Source organism: Rhipicephalus sanguineus, chromosome 1 (assembly GCF_013339695.2).
Source record: "Rhipicephalus sanguineus isolate Rsan-2018 chromosome 1, BIME_Rsan_1.4, whole genome shotgun sequence".
Lineage (NCBI taxonomy): Eukaryota > Metazoa > Arthropoda > Arachnida > Ixodida > Ixodidae > Rhipicephalus > Rhipicephalus sanguineus.
The window spans coordinates 286,931,825-286,940,814 of NC_051176.1; the positions used below are offsets into that span (position 1 = coordinate 286,931,825).

The 8,990-nt window shown below is 47.4% G+C and overlaps 1 protein-coding gene across 6 annotated transcripts in view; it reads left to right on the forward strand.

The window, feature by feature from the left end:
• The window catches only part of LOC119379196 (complexin), an 810,485-nt gene that overhangs the window by 591,015 nt on the left and 210,480 nt on the right, over positions 1 to 8,990 (forward strand). The gene's annotated exons all lie outside the window — the stretch shown is intronic.

The following is an 8,990-nucleotide window of genomic DNA, read 5'->3' on the forward strand; positions in this document are numbered from 1 at the left end:
TAGCGTAAGTTTTATTAGCACAGATGTCTTGGAATACGCGGTGAAAACAACGAATGTCTTGCTCTCGTGCATCGCCATTTTCACGGTGAATCTTCCGTTCGGACGGGAATTCGCCCATCATAAGGCATATTATCCAAACTTTCTACAACTTACTTAGCTTTCGCTAGTAGTGAAAACTTCCACCTTCTGCCTTGGGATATTTGCATCGCATCGCGATGCAAATATCCCAAGGCAGAAGATATTTGCATCGCATCGCATCACCACCGTATCACCACCATCGCATCACCACCGATGCGGATATTTGCATCGCATCGCATCACCACCGTATCGCGAAAGAGCGGATACGTGGCGGGCGCAGAAAACGCGCTTGCTCCGCGGCCGCTTGCTCCTGAGCAAGCGAGTCCTTGCCGTGACGTCACCTCGCCGCGACTGCCGCGCCGCCAGTGTTCGTTCTCGGGGCTAATAAGACATTGAACCGCTCCTGTGTGCTTGCTCAGGGCACAGACGGCTGCCACCTTCCCGGAAGAGGCTGCGCAATAAGTTACTTGCGCCTCTAAATTATGAACGCGCGAATGATTGCCGCGGTTACAGCGGCAGTATCCAACGAATCTACTTGCAACTCACATAACAGATTTTTCCCCATTTCTATTTATCGTCAAGTGCTTTATATTGCTTAGTCAAGATCTTGAACGATGAAAAATAGTTCTCAGATATCTACTTGCACTCTCTCGCCGAAAGCGACGTCGAAATAGGAGGGCAATATTAAAATAAAGCTAGGCCTATGCTATCGGGGACTCCTAGTTGTTGTCACGGTTTTCATTTCCCAATTTACACGGACATGTTGACCTTATTACACCTGACTGACTCACCTCGACTCATTCTTTGAATGGTAAACAAACCAATATATTCTAGTTGACAGCTTTTTTTTTCTGCTGGAAAACGAAGGCCGGACGTGACAGACTGGTTAGGAGCGGTAACTAGAATGTTGCAGAACGTGAAATCAAGCGTCCGTAAAAATTCTTCAAAATGGCATAGCATAAAATATCGCGCGTAGTTTTCTTCTCCGGCTTCTGCTACTTCCTAGTTCAAGATGTGATTGTGTCTTCGAAATGTGTTCATTCATTTCCTTTTCCGGAAGAGAATACTTTTAATAAAGGATATCGCGTTAGGGTCTCCCCTTTCCGTCTTTTTTTTTTCTAGAAAGATAAAGTCCTAGCTCAATAACGTCAGGCCACTAATTTCTTGGCAGTGAAAAACGCGATACTGCGTGAAAAAAGAAAACCAACCCTTGAACAAATGTTTGGGTCGCGCTTTGAGAGCATTGCAGTCGTCTTTAAAATGTCTGACATCGCCACCTCAATTCAACTATCGAAAAACGCTATGTATATAGGATATTTGGCAGTGGGATCAGAGTTCTTTTATCGTGTATTTGCGGAGACGTTTACTTCAACGCCGTGCGGCTCTTCGTGCGCTCGTTACTCCCGACATCAGCACAGGTTTGGCAGTATAACCGTTCATACGCGGAAGCAGCCACCGCGGTTAAAGTGTTGAAGGTCAGCCGCGTGAGTTGACAGCGCTACGTCAGCACACAAAAGGGCCGAAGGAACGAAACAACGCAAGCACACTCGTCGAGGCCTTGGCCGACGCTTTTAGGGCCGCGCTGCACATGCCGATCAGGCTGAGCGCGGCCAACTCGATAATGGGAAAAGCTCGTTTGGTGACCTCCCGGCGATGTTCAATGGAAACAAAAAGAAGATGCAGTCCAAAAGCTGTTGTCGCTGCATTGATTTGGGCGGCGCACCCCTTCGGCTTCTCCTGCGAGACACTCCCGACGCGCGCGTCCGCTGCCGCCACGCGAAAACAATGGCGCGCTCCACGTGGCAGCTCACAAGCCGCCGTGCCTCGGCCGCCGAGTCCAGGCACGTCCCTGTCAGCGCTTTCTCCATTTCAAGCAGCGGCCGCTCTCCCGCAGCCTCTCTTCACCGGCGGAACAGTAGCAGCAGTAATAAGGTAGACGGACTACCGCCGACGTGCGACCAATGCGCGATCTGCAGTGGCGGCCGCTTCGATGGGCGAGCAGCTTCCGAGCTACGCCCTCTTCTCTATCGCGAGCAATACGCAACACCCCCCCCCCCCCCCGCTCCATCCCCACCACCACCTCCTTTAGCGCTCTATACTCGGTCTAATGCAGCCGCGGCTCTTGGGCCTCGCAGTTGCGAGCCCAACCACCGTAAACCGCAGGCACTCTGAGCGCGTTGTCGGCCCCTGGGGTGGGCAGTATAGGGTTGGAGTTTTCTTCGAGATGAATTTCCACGCCGCGAAGCTCGAATGCGTCCCCTTTATCTGTCTCGTCACGCCGCGGCGCCACTGGAAATGCGGGCCCCGAGCACAGCGAAGACGGCGAAACCCTGCCGAGAACAAAATGCGAGGAATGAGATTGCGCTCGCTGTAGGTGAAAGTCGGCTCCTTGTCACCTCTAGTCCCCCCTTCCTTTCTGCGGCTCTCTTTGGTTCGGGCCACCTTTGTGTCGCGTTTCCATCGGCTTTCTCGCCGCCGTCCTGAAACGCCGTCTGGGCGATGCAGTCTCAGAGAAAACTCTGTGCTTTGTGAGTACGACGCACGATTCAATGTTCCTAGCCTGTGTGACTTCGCCCTCTGCTGTGCTCTTAAGACTTGAAAAGGATGCTAGCTTGTTTCTCTCTTTGCTTCAGCGTATTACTTCTTATTCTTCTGGCGCGTGTGTGTGCCAAGGACTAATGTAGTTCGGTTTCTGTGCTCTTTGATTACCAGCACTCGCATACACATAACGTTCTTACCGTAGAATTATTTGTTGATATCAGTATTTAAAGCGGCTGACGAATGACACACGGAACGTGGGAAATAAAAAAAAAAGCTTTATGCGTTCACCTCAAGCCATATAACCAAAACGAGCGTTGCAGCATCTTCTTCCCTTAAAATTGACCAGGAAGGGGGGGGGGGATAAGCTGTTGCCGCTCGAATAATTGCACCGGTTATACTCGTATTTTGGCTCTTGAACTTGGCTAAAGCGCTGTGTCCTTGTCTGTTTTCTTTCTACGTCCCTGTCTAGTCGCGCTTACTCACTCTTCATGGCTTTTGAACAGCAACTGTTTTACACGTAACTCATAATTTTTGCGCATAGATTGTGTAGAAAAGCAAATACGTTACAGCTTAATTTTCCTCTGACCAACGTCGCCGAAACACAAGAGGTAAAAAAAACATACACAGCAACAATACCGCAGTTCTTTGGTGTGTCTATTAATAAACAGTTCAATAAATATGAAAGTGTGCGTAATGCCGATTCAAGGCGGCAGCTTCAGTGGCGTATGCCTTGTCCAACTTCACGATGACGTTGATATGTGGCTGAGACCAACGTTTTGCAGTAATCTTGTTTAAACGATGAGAATCCATGCAGCTCAGCAGCCTTGGGTCGATGTAATGGGACTAGGATTTTTGTTACGTTGTTATGGTTTTGTTCTTATTAGCAAGGTCATTTCACTCGACGCGTCAGCGCTCTGGAACATCACACCCCAAATCATGTGAAAGCACTCAGCAGTTACGGATCTCGGTGTCATACTTACGCAAATCTTCGAAAGCATTTTTCTTCTGCGAAGGAAAGACAAGGTCACGCGAGCGGCTGCTTAGCATATTCAGCTTTCTACGCCAATGTGATTTACTCGCATGACGAGTCACTGAAGAACAAGTGTTTCGTAATTGCTGCCAGCAGTATTATCCTAGCGTGGGCTGGCGCCGATTAGCAGCACATGCTGAGACCTCGCGTCCTTGTATTGGTGTGAAGTTATTTTGAATCGTTAATCTGATTATTGGGGTCTCTTTACATAGTCTCCCTCTCCATATCACTGTCTCCGCACGACTAAAAAAAAAAGGCAAGCAATAAACAACCCAACTTTCATTAACGCTCAGTTATTTTCTCTCAATTTGCCTTTAAATATATAGCGAACCCTTCTTACCTGCTTGCTTGCTACCCGCAGGATGTTCGAATGCATAGCCTTATGAGAAGGTGGTTCGCATCAACTCGAAAGAGCTTACGCGGAGCATTTGCGCAATATACCGAGCGCAGATTGCGAAGAAAATAAAAAAGTACAAGTTGCGCTTGGCCCGACGTCACGATTTCTACCCCATGGGGCCCCCGTGTTGCTATTTTTCCATCTTTCACAATTACGAAAGTTTTAGCCGCAGGTGTTTGAGGTCCCTGGGAGAGTTTTATCTTACCTCAGCAGCCGCCATTTACCCTAAAGCAGGCTTATTTATTCACCCTGCTAGTTACCTGACAGCCCCAAATTCGCTGTTTTGTATCTGGCGTCGTGGACTCGCTCACTTGCCCTTTATCATTCCACATTATCCAGCACAAAATGAACACCGACGCGCCACACCGAGAATTTAAAGTTACAATTAGGAGGGAAAGAAACTGAGTGCGGAGGACGAGGTTAAATCTCCTCACGTTGCAGCATCTACGAACGAGACGCAGAAGAAATTGGGGACAAACTTTACAAACCAAGAAAACAAAATCTGCAGGATACGACTAGTTTCGTATTTTTAATCCGCCTCCTCCCTCCCCTCTCTCCCCTTTCTCAACCATCCTTGTTGTTCTTTTTTTTTTTCGGATATAGCGAAACGTCAACATCCAACATCGCGAAATCCATGCGAGTCCCTTCGCGTAGAACAGGCTTCGTGGAGTGCGAAGAAACACTTATTATAATTCCTGAGGGCTCTGATTGCCGGCACTTGTGTTTTCTCGCGAAGTCAATTTAGTAAGTGTGCAGGGTTGACCTATTTTTGTTATATGTAGGAGCAGTAAGCACAGTCGTTACAGCATTGTTTGGCTCGCACTGCGTGTATGACGCTGGCGTAGCAGGGCTTTCTATACACGGCGCAGTGCGCCGGAGGGCCGAAAGGATGGCGCCCCCGGGAGCGCGGCCGCTCGAGGCTGGGACACTGGAACCGTTTGTCACGGGGTCCTCGATGGTCCCGCCGAGGTCGTTTCGCGCCAGTCAACCTCTGGAACCACTCAGAGCGGAAAGTGTACGAGCGATAACCGAGAGAGCTGGGCTGCGGCGATGGCCGAGGCGGATCGTGCAATGCGGGAAGCCGACCGGTGAAGCTCTTCCTCCTGCTCTTCAGGGACGCGCATGCTGGAAGCCGGCCTTCCGTTACACGAATGACAAAGTGTGGGCGCATTCGCCTCCTTCGCGCTCCCTTCGTCCGTAAACCCTACTTTTCGAACGCGTTCGTGATTTCTTACATCGTCGCCGCCAAGTTCCCAGCAAGCAAGCGCTTCGTCTTTTAAACGGTTCGGGGAACGACGGCCATCAGTCTTTGTAAAATGGCCCAGCCGTTAAGTTTCAACCAAGTCTATAGGAGTCATTGCTCACCGCCGCCCGTAGAACTTTGTTTTTCCACTGTTCCATTAACGTTAGTGGTCAACGAACTTCAGTGCCTTCTAGCTATAACCAGATGTGTCAATACCGCTTGTATTAGGCGCACGTGCTAACAGAAAGTGTAGAAAACGGCTATGCGTTCTTTGGGGTGTTTCCAAACATTCATCAGCAAAATGTTTGCCAGTGAAATAAATCCGTTGCCAGCACACTATTCTAGTAATGTTCGATGATATTCTGTGACTCTCACTTGAGCATAGGAAAACTAATGAAACAAATATTATATTTGTATTCTTATTCCGGTCCGTGAAGCATAGCAGCTTCTCAGAGGAAACACGGAATAGAGACAGAGCCCCTCTTTTTTCCCCCTCCGCTTAAACAGTTATTTTATTTTCGCTTGTCTTTAGGTATATTCGCAATCCTCCTGACAAACTCTATATGCTATCAACAAGTGTTACCTTCGGTTGCCTTTCAAGAACCAGCGTTCTCTCAGCTGTAAGTTGTTCGGCATATTTTCGGCGAAAATGATTTCTTCCCTTTAAACTTGTACTGCAACGTCGGGAGCTATCGTTGCATCTCTTTGCAACACGTTCCACTCTACATGCATATCAATGAAAGGTGTGTGCTATAAGTCTAATTCATGAAAGGGAGTCAAAGTTTCGCGCCCTGCTCTCATCCAGTGCCAAAGAAGTGTTAACACAAACACGCGGCAAAAATGCGACAAGTGCAACGTTCAGATCGCTTATAAGCTAGTCGCGGAAACTTTGTCCAGTTATTTTTTATATATTTTATTGTGCATCCATCGGGCCTCCTTACGTAGATTATATAATAATAATAATAATAATAATAATAATATAATAATAATAATAATAATAATAATAATAATAATAATAATAATAATAATAATAATAATAATAAACACTTCGTTTGTTTCCACACGATACATTAGCTGTGTTATATACCGTGGCTACCTCGACTGGCTTCGACATTCCCTCATCTTTGCATCTCTCGGCAAAACTTGTGAGGACCCGAGAAGTTCGTTTTTCGAAATAATATTGGCCGTTTGGTTTCAACACGTTTCGTGCTCATGCTTTCAGTTCAACAGAGAAACGCCTATCTGGCACACCGACACAAAATTAGTATCGCTCGCATTATAACTATTCAGACCGCCTGCAAGAAACCAAACCTGCATAGTTAAACATGCTAAATAAACTATTGATGGAGTTCCTTTCCATCGCGTAACCGCCAGGTTCCTGTTCTGCACTGCTCATACATGCTTGGTCGAAAAACACTGAACGTCGGCATATCTCAAAAAGCTTCCGGGCTCGTCGAGCGCCTGAAGTGCCACGGCTTGGCCTCGTGCTCTCTTTCGTCAGGGCTCGCAGATAACGCCGGCCAGGGCTCCGCCTCTGAGTCGCCTCTGGTTCAAACAGGGCACTCACAAAGCGATCGTTGTGCTATTTGTACCCTTCCCGGAGGCTTTCTTTGACCTTTGAAATCGAACCGCTTTCGGACAAAAGCGTACACAAGGAGAGCTCGAAGCCTGCAGTGCCAGCGGCCTGTCAAGCGCAAGTCAAATTAATGGTGCCGCCGGGCAATACTCCACCGAAGTGAGCCAGCGAGGAGCGACTCAAAGAGGGCTTCTTTTGTTTTGCTGCCCATAACTTCCACCTAGACCGGGAATCGGTGGTTTTTTAACGGGGCACCTTTGTGTCCCCGTGATCGTGGAAAGTTTGCGAGGCTCTGGATTCTTCTGTAGGTATAACTTAGGCGCCTCGTGGCAGCCGCGCTTATGTTCTTTGTTGCTTGAGCACACGGAGACACATATGATGCGCAGTGGCTCAGCATTTAGGAGATAATGAAAAGTCCGTTTGTTTGTTTGTTTGTTTGTTTGTTTGTTTGTTTGTTTGTTTGTTTGTTTGTTTGTTTGTTTGTTTGTTTGTTTGTTTGTTTGTTTGTTTGTTTGTTTGTTTGTTTGTTTGTTGCAGCTGAGGTAAACTCAGCTGTAAGCAGTTTCAAGGCTATATCCCAGCTACATGGTGTAGATTATGGAGCCCCGAAATCCAGTGGGTCGTATTACACAGATCACGTATGACTAGGTGTTCCACCAATTATCGCTTTACCGATTACTTAAATCGCTTTCGATCATATTATATGGCATGCTACCACTGATGAAGAGTATGCGCTTTTATACTGTCAAGTTGATATGAAATGGGGGGGGGGGGGGGCAGCTGCCCCCCTAAGATTTCCGCCTGCCCCCTCCCCCTTTGCCCCCCGGCAGCGAATATATTCAAAGCACAGCGCGTAAGTTCCCAGCCTCCCTGCTCCCCTGATGGAACGCACTTTTCGTGGGTGCCTCCCCCCCCCCCCGGTAAATAAATACTGGCACCTCCCCTGGAAAGGGACGAGGCTAATGTCAAATGTACAATGCAGGGAGTACGCAAATCACAACATATACAGGTTAAGACGGAAAAGAGAAAGTCGGCCCAGATTACTTTGCGAGGATTTATATGGTCATTAGATAAAAGAATAAGCGCTTGTCCGTGTCAGCTCTCTTTTCGCGGCGCATTCCTGTTTATTCCCGCACTGTTGAAATTTCCTTTACGATGAACCACCAACTCGCCCAAACTCTCACGTGAGTCCCACTCACTCATGAAGGCCACCATGGCGGTGAGTCATCGATATCTTTGGGGGACATCTTTACTTTTTTCTAAGGGGCTGTTGGAAGAGATAAACAGAGGACAAATACGTTTTAACAACGTCACTGGCAAGTTAAGCTAATTAGGGCTGGCATAAAGCGTAAAAAGATGCGAAAAACTAACCTAATTTAACCACACACGCCAAGGTCGATGCTGTATTATGTATTATAACACCGTCAAAAACAAATAAATGATCGAACTTCACTGTTCGAATACCTAGTAAAGACATATCGACGCTTCTATTCCCTGCCAGAAGCTAGGCACCCCTAGTAGTAAAGCTTACATTCCAAGCGAACGTTTTCTGTATTCAGTTCCAAGTCACCAGCCAGTTAGATTTACATATTCTCCCGCACTCGTTTGCCTTTGTTAGGCGTCACGATGTTGTGAGCCCTTATCTGCAGTCAATATGTGTTTTGCATAGGAAGTACAAATGAGCGCCCGTGAATGCCCAACTCCTGTGTCGTCGGTGTATTTTCTTTCTGGTTGAGGAGTTCGCGAGTAGGATCACTGAAAGCCATATCGCAGTAACTCCTCCCTTGATCCCTCTCCATTACAAAGTCCCACTCGCACGCATGAGTGGTTTGCCCATGAGCATCATTACGAAGCATTACATATAGTGCTGATTTTCGCGCCGAACATATTAATGGCTAATATTGTCCCTTTCCTTAGCTTTAAGCGAGTGCACACTTTAGAGAAGAAAAAGAAAGATCGCAAGAGCTGTCTTCTTTTATTATTTTTTTTAGTTTTTATTCGATCCCCTTCGCAGAAAAAGCTTTGCACTCGATACACTCAAAGCTAGGAGGTGTTCCTGACATCACCCAGATGGCCTGCTTAGATTACAATGTAGGAACCGTTTGAGTGACGTTTATATACTATT